At 39.7% G+C, this 16,138-nt stretch overlaps 1 long non-coding RNA gene across 1 annotated transcript; it reads left to right on the forward strand.

Moving 5' to 3' along the window:
- The first annotated feature begins 849 nt into the window (after positions 1–849).
- On the forward strand, positions 850–11,749 carry LOC116653650. Its single transcript, XR_004307851.1, has 3 exons — positions 850–1,436; positions 10,028–10,158; positions 10,614–11,749. It is a non-coding gene; the product is annotated as an uncharacterized LOC116653650 (long non-coding RNA).
- The last annotated feature ends 4,389 nt before the right edge of the window (positions 11,750–16,138 follow it).

Consider the following 16,138-nt stretch of genomic DNA (forward strand, 5'->3'; position numbering starts at 1 on the left):
CAGCTTATGAGCTGTGGCAGAGAATGGAAGGTTTCGGCTACAAATCTTTATTTCCATTTAAAATGAGGTGATCTTGTTCCCTGAACTCCACACAGAATGAGAGGTGTTTATGTGGTCCTGCACGACACTAACCCCATGTTCCCAGACCCTGGGCATAGCACAGCCCCTGATAAGACAGAGGAGACAAAAATGCTCCTTCCCACTCCCCATATGATGCTGGGAAGGACAGTCCCAGTTTGGTGCTGCAGGGTCAAGGTGGAGACATTTTTTAGTGCCACAGTGCCAAGGTCCCAAGGACAGCCCCAAAGCCCCTCAAAGTGGCACCTGGTCCCTCTGGTTTCCTGCCAACGGCCATTCCTCAGTGAGCCGTCCTCTCAGGCTGCTTGTGGCACTGACTGCAAGTGCACCCCTGCACAGAGAGGTGTGTACGGCCGAGGAGCAGCATGCTGAGGGTGCTTAGACCCATTCCTGGGCAGCATCCATGAAATGCAGCAGTGACAGCATCAGCTTTAATGCTGAGAAGCACATGAGGAAATGTTCTCCATACCAGGTGGGTCTTTTTGTGGTGCAAGAGAGCTGTACTGTTTTCTCCTCACACAGCCATTTTCTTGCCCCTCTGTCACAGAATCACACGTCACGGTTTGGAGTCTCTTTCATCTGCCAAGCTAGCACTGCTTTCTGCTGAGTCACAAGGATTTTCTATTCACTGTGGTGGTCACCAGATAATTATAAAAATGCTGCTGTTAGAACAATTCTTCAGGGTAAGGATTGCTGTTAACCCCTTGCCTGCTTTTCCCTCAGTATTTCAGATGCTGGGTGCCTGCCCTCTCAGGCCGCCACTCCAATGAAAAAGAAGCACTAGGCATTCCTGCATGATATTTTCACTCATAAACCCAGCAAGGCCGGTTGTTCATACTGTTTAATTGCTGGTATGGCCATGCCAGAGCCTCCTCAATGCTGTTTGGGATTGGGCTGTGCTCAAAGTCAGTCCAGCCACAGGCACTATTTCAGAGACTGGGTGGGGATTTGGAAGATCACACAGGGAAACGATCAAGACTTCAGATGCAAAAGATGTGAGCCACACTGAGAGCTTTTACTTACCCTTTGCACACCACCATCATTACCACACAGTGCGTTTCCCCTCACAGGTGCTGTTGGGCTCTTGATGTGCTCACAGCTGTCTGAGGAGAGCAGAACAAGCTGACAGAGAGCTGTGTCATTGTGATCAGGTGTTGCCCAAAATTAACTGATCTGCAGGCTGAGATGGTAGCTGTGCTTCTCCTCAAATGCAGCCTCTGGCAGCTGAGCTTCCCTGGCTTGGTGCCTCAGATGTCTACCACAGCACAGAAGATTCAAGATGAAGGCTTTGCCAGCAGTAGTTGCAAAGGCTGCCATGTGTCCTCTTTCCTCTGTTTGGTGTTACTATGCAGCTGGAGGTAAGTGTGCGCTCTAGGAAAAAGTTGGCCTGCTATAGAAGGCAGGTACACAAAACATCCATGCTCTGAGCAGTCTTAAGCAACAGAAATCAGCTCTCAAGTACTTGCTGCCTGACGTGTTTAAGAGGGCAGTTTACCCTTTGTTGAGGATTACATTGTGCATATACCAAGTGGAGAATGTTCCCTTAATTAGTTAGAAAATACAGCCAATGAGTCTTTGTGTAAGAAAGGTTTTCTCTGCTTGCCTCTTGCTTTTCAGAAGGGCTCTATTTACTTACAGGGGTGGGCTTGCACGGAAGTGACTTAAACTGATGAAAAGCAAACAACTTGGAGAACATTGCCTATATACTTGTGTCAATTTAATACATATAATATACTTTCAGACTTAAATGTTTTATGCATTAATAGAAGAGAAAAAGATGAATAGAATGCTCAAGACAAAACATGAAAGGAAAACCTCAACTCGAGTCTAGTTTTAATTTATTGAGAGATGTTAGTGAAGCTGTATAGCAAGGAATTGTACCAGAACTCAATGGTGTCAGGTTGTACCTGTGCCACAGCAGACATTTTTAGGCAATTTTAACCAAATAATATAATCTTGTATTGCTTTAGTTTTAGTGATATGCACACCCTTTTTCTCTGTGTGCAGAAGTACAGGCATGTCTGTGGAATTCACATGTTCTCTCAGTCTAGTAACTACACAACAAGTTGTAAATATCTGTGTAAAATATTTTGCCTGAGTGATCCTGCTGTGAAATATAATACTGGTTTCCTCTTTGTATAAGCAAGGCAGGGATGGTTCATTTAATAGGAACATATAAGTTAGGGATGAGCAGTGGGGAGACCAGTTTTCTTGGTGATACAGCCAAACCCAAGAAAGGTGATTTGAATTGTCACTTACTGAGTTCTGTGCTGAACTGAGACTTAAGGAATTGTCAGCCTAGTCCACCTGGTCTCTCCTTTGCCAAAAGCAAATCCTGCTTGATACCACCTACCACCAAACTGTAACCTGCTGAACATCTGCTTCTCCTTACATGACTGCCAAGCTATGAAGTGATAGCTTTAGTGGCAACACCATGACATTTAAAGATAGTAGTTGAAAGTACTGCAGTACTGTGGTTTTCTACCTCCCCTACCTTGCATTCTCTACTGGCAGTTATTTTGTGTGCTGCACTAACAGTGGCTCTCTGGTTATTCTGGATAAGGCCAAGCATACCCTTCTGAATTGTGCAAGTTGCCCAGTTCAATGCTACTTCTTTCTCAACTCGTAAAGATGCGTACACTTAATGGAGTGTGTGCATTTGAATCTCAGCTGATGCGATACTGATACATGCTGTGTGATCCTGATATTTTGTGTACTTTTTTTGCTCTTTCATCTGGAAACAGGTAAGTAATATTAAGAACATCTTGTCAGGATGACTGTGAAGATGTAATGTTTTGAGGGGGCTATTGAACTGCTGAGAATATTTTTTATTTGGTAGTAAGCAGATCTTGTTTGCTGTGTCCTTGAATGTCTGTAAGAGGCAAAAATTTATGATGTTTCTGTAAAGAAGCTCAGAGACCAGTGTTAATACACTGTGACCTCTTTAAGAAAAATAGAAGATACCTCTGAAAAAGGCTGTGTGCTACATATCCTTGGAGTGCTAAGAGCATCAGTGCACATCATAGTCCTTTTCTTGAAGTGTTGTAGGTTTCAGGCATTGGAGTTCATGGTCCAGAAATACATAGGGGAGGGAAAAGACAGCTGAAGTATTTAGGTAGCAATTATTCAATCTGATAATTGTGGAAAGAGAGGTCATCTCCAAAGAGAGAAAGAAATTCAGTTCCAGTGTCTCTGAGGAGGTGGGGCAGAATACATTTTGAAAGATCCTTTTCTGAAAAAATCTCAAGCCTGATGTTTGGTCTAAAGACATTAAAGCTACTTAGTATATTTGCAACTTAAATCGAGCTTAGACTGCAACCTCAATTCTTAGTTCTGAATACAGAGATTTTATTGATTTATGCCAAGCCTATTTCATGCATCATAAAATAGATAAAAAATAAACAAAAAAAAACAGCACAAAACACTAACAAAAGCATCAAAGTACAGTCAATCATTGTGCTTCTGTTAGCACTCTCTTCTGTCACCAGAAAGCGCAGGCCACGGTTCTGTTCTTCTGTAGAGCCCTGATTTTGGTAAGAACAGAGGAGGCAAGTAGAAATAGCCATGGGAGTATTCCATGCCTCAGCATTAATAATGTAGGAAATTAAGTGTTTCCCCTAAGAGCTGCTCCTTTGTATGATGATAGACCAGCATTTTATATTTCCCACAAAACCATACTCTGGGTAGGCTGTATATGCACATTCATGTCACGTATAACCAAATAAGAATATCAATGCGGATATTTTCCAAGCTTTGCATAGTTGTTTTCTTTCTGTTCCGCTTTATAATATCTACTTATCACTCCACCTCAAGCAGCTCTCTTTACTCATCTCCTGGTTTACTAACCACCACACCTTCATGTTGTGCGCAGTCTTTCCAGCAAGACCTAAAAGCATGTGATATCCTCTTGTGCTTATGTTTCATGTGGAATCCCAAGCTGAGAGAGGCCTCAGGATGGAGCTCTAACTGACGGGGATGGCAAGGCGGCCAGGGTGGTGTGGGTGTGCAGAACTGAGGAACCAGGGCCACTCTGTGTGTTTTTAATGAAACTAATAAATATAGCCATTGAACGGATGATTGACACAGGACAAGGAGTTCCCAGCTCCCCCTTCCATCTGCAGCCTTTTCACTGGCAGAACAGAGGAAATTTAAAACCAAACTGGCACGTGTATTTTCAAAGGAGTGCTAGGCAAAATTGCAAGCAAAATAATGGATAAGAGAACAATTTTTCTTTTTCTACAAAAAGCTTAACAGGGTTTTTGATGTTCTTTCCGCAGACAAGAATCAAAACTTCTCTCACTGTTTCCACTGAGCCAATGGAAAGATCAGTAATGGAACAGCTGAAAAAATTCAAAGTAGAAATTGTTTTTTATTATCATTTTTGTGACAGGGAAAAAAGAAAAATCAGTTGTGTCACTACTTTAAGAAAAGTAGTAAATATAAAAATAGAAGTGAGCCTTGAAATGTCATGATGAAGAGGGAGCATTTCCTAGGGAAAATGCAGCCCAGATCTAATTACAGAAAGGGGTTTGAAGCCACGCAGCTCTGACCTCACCACCCTGTGCAGGACCAGGCAGGGCATTGTCTAGCACTGGGTTAGAGGTGGGTAGTTAACCCTGGGTAAAAGGGAGTCTGCTTTTCCACGTGCCTTCTTCTCTTTCCCACATCAGCAATAGCTAGAACAACAGTAGCCTGCATATCCAGTGCTAGAAGATGGGAACAGGGATGAGGAATGACCTTGAGTGTAACTAAACTGAAATCATAGTGGTGTATTTTGAAGTAGGGAGCTCAGCAATGAATTTGTGTAAAAATAGGTAGATGGCTAAAAATAACTGCCATCAACATGTTCCACAAGCTTAATAACAGGAGAAAGCAGAGTGTACAACAGGGAAGGAGTACTTAACATAATGGGTATTTCTGAAGAATAAGACAATCAAAATTGTAAGGGATATTGTAATACTCTGGAGGGTCACAGAGTGGGGGGGAGGAGATGTGAGCTCTGTAGCTGCAAGATACCCTTGGATCTATAAATATCAAATTTAGTAGGTAAAGAAAACCAGATAGTAAAGCATGTATCTATTAATGGTTAGCAAGAAGTAATATGTATTATGTATTAGGACAGAATAAAAAGAACCAAGCATGACTCAGACTGAGCTCCTCTGGGGAAGAAGCATAACAAAGAGCAACTTGCCAATATTAAAATTTGGAAGGGAGATGTTTTCTTGTAAAGCATACAAAGTCAGACGGAGATACTGGTCAACAGGCAACAGAACTGCAGATAAAGATATTCACAGCCTTAGGCTGAGTATGGAGGGTTTTTCTGAGTAACTCACAGTGATTACAGAGAACATCCTGCAGATTCTAAAGACCCAATTATCTAATGCCTGCTTCTCTACCTTCCCTTCTCACACAAGAATGTTACACTGAAACATTTTCAAAGAAATTCTTTATCCTGCTGCTCCCCTCTATAGATCTCTCCCTCAAAACTGTTGTTATGGTAACAGTCTGGCTGTTTTCTTGCTGCTGTGAATATATGCAGAAGATTCCCACACCACTGTACAGATAATAGCCTAGAATTGCTCAAAGTGTCCCTGAACTGCTAAACCTTATAACTTATGCATATTGAAATCAAGGAATCTAATTAAAGTTGTGAGGTAGAAGGGTTTGGAATGGACACTACTCCACAGAGGTTTAAGTCAAACACATACACAGATCTCTGTAGAGGCAGACTCCAAATTCCATGTGAAAGTGAGAAAAATAGCTGCATATTTATATATAAAGAAAAATGGTTATTTGTATTTGAGTAAGTTTGCCAGAAGCTGACTTGCAATGACTAGTATTTTCATTCTATATCCAGATTAGTCTTGCTAGCTCTGAATCCCAGAAATACCCAAATTGGACTCAAGTCATTCAGAACAAATTGTCTTTAACTCTCAACTCAATAACCAGTTGCATGGGGAGAGCTGTGTCAAATAGGCAACAAAGCTGAGCTTTGAGAAGTCAATTGCAAATGCATAATCCAGGGTTAGACTTATTGGTATCAGTGTGTTGATTTTTTTGTTTGTTTGTTTGTTTGTTTTTCCAAATACAGAAGTCACAGAAAACAGAAACAGTGGTATCCTTCCAAATATTTCTGTACTTAAACATGTACCCCAGTTCTTTCTTTTTCCTATAGAGCCATATTTTCAGTCAGGTAGTTTTAATTAGGTGAGTGTTTTTTGCAGATAGAGGCAGTCTGTGCAATGGATATTTCAGGCTCGGATATCAAGCGATGTTCTTCAGGATGTGTGCCTTGTAGGGATTATTAAGATGGAGATCTTGTAACAGTAAGTTTTAATGGCTAACCCTTACGAGCGTGTGAAATTAAGAAGTGGCAAGACTGCTGCTAAATATTTCAAATGAGATGCACCCAAACTTGAGATTCTCTAGTTCATGAATCGTATTTCCAGAGCAGTTGTTTCCTGGAGCTCAGATTGAAAACTGGCACTTCTTTCAACCCTGAAATTTGGTCACATTTCTGTGAAAGACAGAATCGTTGAATTGGCTTCACGGGCTCTAAATGTCTCGTTAAAGCATATGGCTTCTTAATTAAAGTGTTTTTAAAGTATTGGCAATATTTTTCCAAATTAGCAGTATGTTGGAAGGTACTATACAGTGGTCAAAAACACACAAGATTAGATAAGTCTCCAAAAGATGCCCTTGAGACATAGGACAGATAGAGATTTGTATGACAGATTTATTCCTTCTTCCTTTTTTATTTTGGCTTTGTTTTACCTGCTATTTGTAAGGCTAGGTGGTGGTGACTTTCAAAAACATCATTAAGTACTTCATTTATAATGAAGAACATCAATTAAAAAAAAAAACACACAAAAAACAGGCTCAGTCTTACATGTACTTTATCTTCAGGCTTCAGAGAAACTGAAATGATTCAGAAGAATGAATTCCTCTTGAAAGGTTGGGAATGCCCTGCTGTTTTTATAACCTATTTGCCCACCTTCTTTAAATAGCTGCATCCTACAGTCCCTCAGTAACCCACCATGTTTAGGAAAGACAAAGACTTTGTGAAGCTATATGATATATGACAAGAAAAAAGGAAAAGCGGAAGGGAAAGAAGAGGATATTAAAAGAAAAAAAAAAAAAAGTAGAAAGGAAAATAAGAGGGGAAAAAGAAGAAAGGAAAAAAATAATTAAAGAAGCCGTTCATTTATAGAGCTGCAAAGGAGATCAGATAGCCTCCAATTCAGGAAAGACTTCCTGTTCCCACAGAGGTGATCAATCATATGCTTGAAGTTAAGCACACACTTATGTGCCATGCAAAATGAGGATGTAAGAGGAAATTATGTGCAGAGTGGAACATCTTGATTTTATTTCACAAAACATCATCTTTTCTTTTAAGATCTTGTCTGTTTTGTCTGACAGAAGAATTGATAAATGCAGGACAAAATTGATCTAGGCTCTGGAACAACTGATTGCCAGCAGGTCAGTTGAAGCATATCCTGTGCTGGGGACTAATTGGAGTTCTGCAGTCGTTAAGGAATATGCTGGGAAACACTGTGAGACCCAGCATCTGTATTTCCATTTTTATTAGCAGAGGGATGGATATGAGGAAAGGATTCTCTTTCTTTACATTCATCCTCAGTTGCAAGTATTTGGGTGCTGGAAAAAATACAGTAGACAGATTCTTATTTATATTCTGGTACTTTTGTGTAGCTCTGGGTAAAAGGGCTTTCATTGTTAGAATCAAGAAAATAATTGCACTGAATTATAAAGTGGCAGAAATAGCTTTTTTGCAAATGTGACTGTGTCCCCAAATAGAATAGCACTGTTAAAAAATACAGTGATGAGAGAGAAGCTTAAATTCAGGCATGTAATTGCCTTGCAGACATTCATCATTCAAAAACACAAAAAAGAGAACAGGGAAAATATGACAATCTGATACGTTGAAATATTTAACCCCAGGTAAATCATGAGTACTTCTGAAATCAACAGATTGGTGTAAAGTGAACTTAGAGCAAGATAGAATTGCGATATAACATCTGCTTGAGTTACTTCCCTTATTATTGGAAGGATTGTCAGCCTCAGCAAGCTGCTGTTTGAGAGAATAAAGGCTGAAAGGGAGAATGCTTGAAAACTAATTAACAAGTTACCAGCTGAGTAACTCTCATTATTTTGAAATGGAAATGCCTTTGTTGATTAAATCTGGACCATTAGCTCTGCTCTGAGATCAGAAATGAAAAAAGAAGAAGTAAGGAACTCTGCTGTTATGATTGGCCATTGAAATGGCTGACCCATTGGAGAACATCCCAAGAATGTACAGACAGCTGAAAACATGAGCTATTGTGTTTGGATTTATGCTTCGCAACTGGAACTGTGTGAGGCTGTAGTTCTCTTTGGATTATGCAGAAATGAAAAACATGACTGACACTGACCAGTGGTTCCCAATCAGTTTAATAACAAGACAAATTCCTATTCAGCAGAATATTGATAACTTTTCATGACTGTGAGTTCTAGTGCAGAACTGATGGAAGTTTCTTTTCAGATCCTTACTGTGAATTGTTTTCTACTCCAGGGGCCTGGAATTGCAATTCCTAAAACCATGTTTCTGCACATGTAAAAAGACATGCATAGTTTTATTTATACACCTTCCTGATTAGCTTGCATAAGAGTAATCATCTAATTTCAACACCCACTGAAGGGAACATTTTTTGTATATAAAAGGTTAAAGTCTACCCTAATTATAGGTCAGGACAAATGAAAAACATTTCAGTTAGCAAAACAACTGTGGGTAACAACACTGTCCTTTTAAAACTCCTGGTCCTGTGGTGGGGATTTTTAGCTCTGAAATATGCGGTCAACCTCCAACCAACCCCTTGTTGACCCATATCAGGAGCCAAGATTTGGATTTTGCAATCTGCTTTTTTTCTGTCTCATTTCCAAGTGCAGCAGGAGACTCTTCAGGCATTTCCTTACTAGAAATCACAGTGGTCTTCTGCCTACCTCAGGACAGTGTTATGTGAAAAGTAGTTACATTTTGAATGACCGAAGAACCATTAAGATAATAGGAAGTATTATTTCACAGATGTGCATCTCAGTCAGCATGCCTGAAACATCATACTCTGTGTACGGCAAATAGTGAACAGTCCATTTCAGAACATTTCTGGTGGTGGCTTTACATAAGTTGGCCAAACTTGCAACTGTGGCATTGTCTCTAAATCTACTGTGCTGATCATTTCTTGAGCTTTTGGGCTATAGAGAAAGTCTATATGCTATTTGAAAAAATGAAGCCTGGAAGTACAGGAAAGCCTCATTAAATACAGGTTAGAGCAAAATCCTTGTTTAGGAATAAATGAGAAGGAGGTGGGAATTTAGGGGAGTGCTTACTTCAAGAGACCAGCTATGTGGATATAAAATGGGCCCCATCAATATGAAACCATTAGGACGGGAATATCATGAGTTCTTTTGTAAATGTTATGTCTTGTCCTTTGGCTTTAGCAACTGAGGAGCAATTGTTTCACTGCAAAGTTTAAAAAAAGAAAAATAAAAGTGAAAAATAACTGAGGCTGAGCATACTGGGTGCTTTCCATATGTGTTTAATAAAATACTACTGCAGCATTATCCCAAACGATTTATACCCTCTCAAACAATGATAGCTCTAGCAAAAAGCAAATATTGACACACCAGTAATGTTTGCCTAGCAATCAGTGAGCAATATACAGCGTTCAGGGCATCTTTGTTACAGTAATCAATTAGGTAAATGTAGAAATGAGGTGCTGCAATTAGAAATATATCATAAATGCTGTCATGACTGAGAATGTACATTCTGTAAATCTTTATGAAGCTGTGTATTTATCTGCTTCTCAGTCAGTATCACTTAAAACTGTCGCTCTAGTTGATTTCTCCCGGTATCTGAGTCGTCTATTTTAACATTATCTTTCACATGTGAAAACAGATGTCATCTACACAGCACCCACCCAGGCTGCTGTTCTGCCTCCAAAAACAATCAGTACAACCTTTGTTGGAGGACAGAATCCCAAGGCCGAGGAGTTACTGAAAATATGTCCCGTGGGATAGAACATACAGGTGAGATTCACCATCCACTCTTCACGACTCCATCAGGGACAAATTCTTAGTATGTATTTGTATGTTATTTTCTGCTTCGGTTAGCATTTTAAAAGGTCTCAACATCTAGGATTTTTTTTTTCTTTTCATTACAATCTCTGTATTTTGTCACTGCAGGACAAATATTTGATGTGGAAAGATTCATCTGATTGGCTTGATTTTAAGACCATAGCATTGCCTTTTTCTTCTTTTCTGATAGTATTATTTTTGGCAGCTGAATTACGAGAAGATGTTACACAAAGTGTATTTACAGTATAATGAGGTTCAGTGGGGTTGAAAGATAAAGTTCATTAGTCTCACATTTAAGATCATTAGAGCAGAGAGGCTGTACTGAAGCATTGTGTTTGTCATTTACACAGTGTTTCTGAAAATCAAACAGCATAGACTGTCTGGACATTTACTGCCTTCCTTTCTAGCCTTGCAGCAGATTCTCATTTACAACGGAGTCCAATATTGCAGAATGGAGATTGATGGAATCATTCAGCACAGCGTCAGCAAGTGTACGTAACTTCTGCTTTGACCATCATCAAAGTTACTAGGAGAATAAATTGGAAAGGATTTTAACAAGAGATGGTGTCGGTACCATAGTGACCATGCAGTTGCTAAGGATGTGATTGATTAGCACTCTGATTGCAGGACTAGAAGAGTTAATTGCTGTGTCCTCATTCCATTTCTCTAGGGGAAATACCTGCTTGTCAATTATACATGGCCAAAAATATCCCACCTCTTGATTTTTACAGCATCTGAAAGCTAGCACCTTCTTGACCCTGAGCATTTCCATTATGAAATGTGAGCTCATAACTTTGAGTAAATGCAACACAGGCACTGTTAGCAATTGCTTGGATTTTTGTTCATTTGTTTGGTTTTTTTGCTATATTCCCCCCTCCCATACACAACACACACTTACCTCCTGCAAGTTTGAGAGCCATTTTTGTGTGTGTGTGTAAGTGTGAAATTCAGCTATTAAGCTGACAAAGGCTCAGGGAAATGAACTGAACTATCTAGTGGGAAGAAAAATGGTACTGTAAAGACAGAATAAAAAAAAGACCTAGGGTAATAGAGATTGATCACTCAATCTGTCCATGGCCTCAGATAAAACTGATTGAATTTAACATGCTAGGTTACAGTTAAGAAGCTGGTTTGTTTCAGTGGATATAATATCATTCCAGATTATCACGGGGAGCTATTTATTTACTTTTGCATTTGTGAGTCATTCAGTCAGTTCCTTTCTGTGAGCAAAAATATGTTTATTTTCCCACTCCCTGCTGTTGTGTATTCTATTAATATCATTCCAGTTGAAATAGACGGGCACAGTAGAAACTATCTATCTGGTGTTGAATTTGTGTTTCAGATTTCTTCTTTTCTTCTTTTTTCTTCTTAAGGCACCTATCTTCATAAAGGGACTCAAAAACATGCTGGCATTTTTAATACAAGCTTAGTTCTCTTCCATGTCTTCCACACTGGCCATAACCCTTAAATAACAACTGACGCAGGAGCCTATGTATGGACTGTGTCAGAATGAATTTCTTCAGAAACGATGGAGATGACACCATATTTCTCATGTTTTCCAAAGCAAAGCATCTGACACTCACTCAGAAATGGCCCCAGTTCAGTTCATCTGTCTCTGCTTGATGTTAAAAAAAAAAAAAAAAAAAAAAGCTGGTCATTCCTGGTAGCTGCTATCACAGGTACTCTTTCCTCATTCTTCGTGGCATAAGCTAGTGGAATGTTGGTAAATATTCCTTTCTTATGCTCCCCATAGCTTCTCAGAGTTGTTTCTCTGCTCTGCCCTTCCTATGGCTCCATTTGGATTCAGTAAGTCATGGACACTCCGAGCAGCAGTCTGGTGCGATGCCATGCTTTGTACTGTACACGCAGACCACAGTGAAACTACTGAAGATATTAATAGTTAAATAGATGAGGCAAAATGGGTTTCCAAAACAGAGTGACAGAGAAAATGTGAAGGATTCCCAGTTGAAATGGGTAGCTCCCAACAGAGGTAAGTGACAAAAGAGAGCTTGAAATCCAGTAGCTTGAGCAGGATCTGACTTTCAAATTTGACTCAGCTGTTTCTGCTGATGTTGAGGTAGAGTGAGATCAGAGTGCCTGTACTTATGGGGCCAAACAAATTGTACTGGCTGTACCAGACAATTGTCTGTGGACTTCTGGACTCAAACATTTTCTGTAGCAGAAGAAAGATGGCACCCAAAATGAAATCCTCTTCCACCCTCAGCCAGCATGACCCTATTAGCTTGCAGCAGACATCTATCAGAATGTTTGTGTCTGCCTGTGGCTGAGCAGCATGCCTGTCCTATTGCCCCTGGCTTAGCTCTTCTTTTGCCCCCTATTTGTCTTCTCATTATATGTCTCTCCCTCCTTGTGCTGTGTGCCACCTAGATAACAAGATATACGCACTGTAGAAGAGATGCTGCCTATGTTTAAAATGTCACTGTAGTACCTTGTCCAGCATGGCCCTGACCCATTGGCATTGGTCTATAAGAACTACAGTAACAGAAATTAATACATAAATCCTCCCACTTCAACAGTATAGGAAAGGTGGGGTGGTCGTGACCCTATAATACATTTTCCCAGCCTCTCTGTGAGTCTTTGAACAAAGGCTGTCACTCCAGGAAAGAACAGGTATTACCATCTTTTAAGCGTAAACTCATAAGCTTTTACCCTGTGGAGAAGTGCCTCTGTCTCTCTGTTCTTTCTTGATCATATATTTTGGTTCATGTGCAAAGCCTCTTTTGTCTTCATTTCTGCCTTTGAGAAATGGCAGTAGCCATCTGTTATTTACTATATGTTTTAGATAGATCAAGGAATGTGTTGGTTTTCCAAAAATACCACAAAACAGCAATCAAATGTTATATAAGACTAATGAGCTACCTATACTGCTTTACTGCCATAAGTGAATAGGTAAGCAGACATAAACAAGCCCGGTGAAACCATTCATGTGTTTTTCCTAGAACGTGTGCGCTGCATTTGAGTGTTTCTGATCTGGGATGTGATTTTCCTCTGGTGCTACTAGTAAAATCAGTGTTATCACATTATGAGTCATCTTGTGTAGTAGCAATTTTTGAAGATGTTCTGCTTTCAAATGCTTTGTATTATTTAATAAGTCATTTCCAAAGTCTTCGAGCTCCTAGAAAGCCAATTAATAACACATTTCTTTTTAAATACATGTGCCAGAAACCCACACATTCCACATGCCAAGCACTGAGGCTTAGCATAAGTTCTTAAACCTTTAGCTGAGATCCTAAATATAAGCGCCAGAATTTTCAGGAGTGATGATGACTAGAAGAGCTTCAACACCACATTAAGAAATGATGTCTTTGGTCCTTTTGAGAAGTCAGAATATACCAAGAGACAGGGCTTGTAATGCAGGATTCATTTTCTAGCCTATGCGAAGTATGCTGTGTCTTCCATAATCTCAGGATTGTAAGCTGGTTTCTCTTCAGAGAGATATTCAGATATCAGAGGACTGGAGCAGAGACCATCAGTTTTCAGTAGCTCTTATTATTGTTCTGTTCTCTTGGCTATAGTTTCACATGAAATAAAATGGAAGTTGGGAAGGAAGAATAAAAATGTAAGCGGAAAGGAAGAAATTATGGTGACCTGATTTATGAAGCAGATTGTGATCTCCTGATGAAAATAGAGCAGAAGATTGAGCAAGTACTATGGGGCACCATATTCGTGTAAACAAACAGGCTTTAGCAGGCCCTCTCTGGGGAAAAGAACCCTTTTTGTTCCTGTATTTACGGGATGTAAGTATAATTATTACAGAATACTACAGTCCTGAGTGGCAGGAAAATTACCTGCCCCATAAATCATTGCCCACTTACATTGTTTCACTGGAGAAACTTGTGTTACTGCCCTGAAAACAAAAAGTAAATCCATACTGCTTGCCTGTTGGAGAGCAAACACTGACTGTGCTTGGAAATTTTCTTCCCTGGACACCCCTTGTACTAACCAGTTGTGTTTTTTACATAGGCAGATCCCATGAGGCAAACACATTCAGCATTTTTTAACTTGGGATCCCACTGGCAGGAGTAGGACTTGTTTTTTAGGGTTTTGTTGTTGTTGTTGTTTGTTTGCTTTTTCTTTTTCAATGACTATCAGTCTCCTAAGCAACAAAATAGATAGGAAGGAAAATAGCAACTAGGTTAATAACAAAACCAAGGGAAATCCCAGCCTGAGTCATTGTAGGAAAGGGAATTAGCAGTCCTCTTGAGCCTCGTGACACATATTCACCAGAAAATGTTGTTCAAGATTATCATCCTGCCACCTGCTGAAGATACAGGGTATGTTATTACCAGCTCTTCCTAATACTGCTTGCTTTTAAGAAAGCAATTGAAGAACAAGACTCCTGTTTTCAGCAGGGAGGCATGTGGTCTTTGCTGTAAACACCCTACATGTTCTTTCCTCAGTTTTGAGGGCATGTACATTAATCAAATGCAGTGTAAGTTATGTGTTGATATAGGCTTTTATTTTGTACCACTATGTACTACAAGGCTTCTCAGTATCTGAAATTCTTTTTTTTTCAGTGCTCTCTTGTGATTTGGTTCAGGTCTTCCCTATTTGTAAGAGAAGTGTTATGTCAGGATCTGCACTCATGATTGAGCACCTGAGTGAAGGGGGCGGGCCCAGGAAGCACAGGTGCAAACAATTCACCTGTGCTTCCACCATGGCTGGAAGCAGTGGACCATGGGTCCACCTCTTGCTGGTCTCATTTGAGGGCTAGTCTTCATAAGAAGGAGGTTGTTTCCTGGTGAGGAAGGTTCTACAGCCAGAGGTCCTATCATCAGTCTGGTGAGTCAGCATTTTTCTGTATGAGATTTTTCTTTTTTTTTGTATTCCTGATGGTGCTTTGCCTGGTACTGTAAGGAACTTCTCAGAAGCAGTTTCACTGTTTCCAAGGACCTATACTATTGGTAATGTGTTTGAGTCTGCTTTATCTAACGATAATTACTGATTTCATGCTCCCTTTCCTCTTAAAGGTGCTTTTTTGGGTTTCTGTATGCAGCGCAACTGCTTTTTTTTTGTTTGTTGGGCTTGTAGGAAGCTCTGGCTCTTGTGACCCTTTTCACTTTCCCTGTTCAGCAGGAGGTAGCCAACAGTTCAAGAATTATTAAGGGGAGGTGTAGAGATAGACAATGTATTCTCAAAGGCCATAGTCTTACCAGAAAAGATAAAAGCACAAAATGCTCAGAGTCCAAGTCTCTTTAACTATAGACGTGGGTTTTTGGAGGCGTCTTTGCTATGGAGCTGTTGGGGTTTTTTTGTTTCGTTTGTTTGTTTTAGGATTATACATTATGCATATAGCATTATACAGTTATACAATTGATAGGCAAACAGAGGTTAAACAAATGTTTCATATAAAAGATTACTGTGATAGAAAGATAATCTATGATAACTGGAAAGTGTTCACTGATGTTGATGGTTTGGAGTGAATTCCACAAAGGAACAGTTTCCAGAAAAAGAGATTCTGCTTTAGTGGTAGTCAGCCCTTAAATAAGATCAATAAATATAGTGACAGAAAGCGTAGAATTTTCTGAGGCACTGTTGTTGTGCTGGACTAATTTCAAGCTTAAATTTGGAGTTGTCTTTACGGCAAGTTTAACATTGCCTATTAAATTGGACTGTCTTTTTTCCTAAATACAATACATCAAACAAAATATACAGATACATCTTAGGTACACTGTGGTTTTGCAAATTCGCTTCCTTTTCCTCTAGGAAAAAAAAAGTCTGTTCCACAAAGAGGGTGATTTCACATTAAGCAGCTTCTGTTTCCACTTTTATGTTTGGAAAATGTTGCTGTTCTTTAGTAAAGAGCCCTCAGAGACTCGCTTTCTGCTAGGCCAGAATGCTGCAGATTTTTGCTGGCACATCATCATATTAATGTTCCTTCTAGGTTTATCTAAAGTGTCTCTGTTTTGAA

The sequence above is a fragment of the Coturnix japonica genome, chromosome 7, assembly GCF_001577835.2.
Source record: "Coturnix japonica isolate 7356 chromosome 7, Coturnix japonica 2.1, whole genome shotgun sequence".
NCBI classification, from domain to species: domain Eukaryota; kingdom Metazoa; phylum Chordata; class Aves; order Galliformes; family Phasianidae; genus Coturnix; species Coturnix japonica.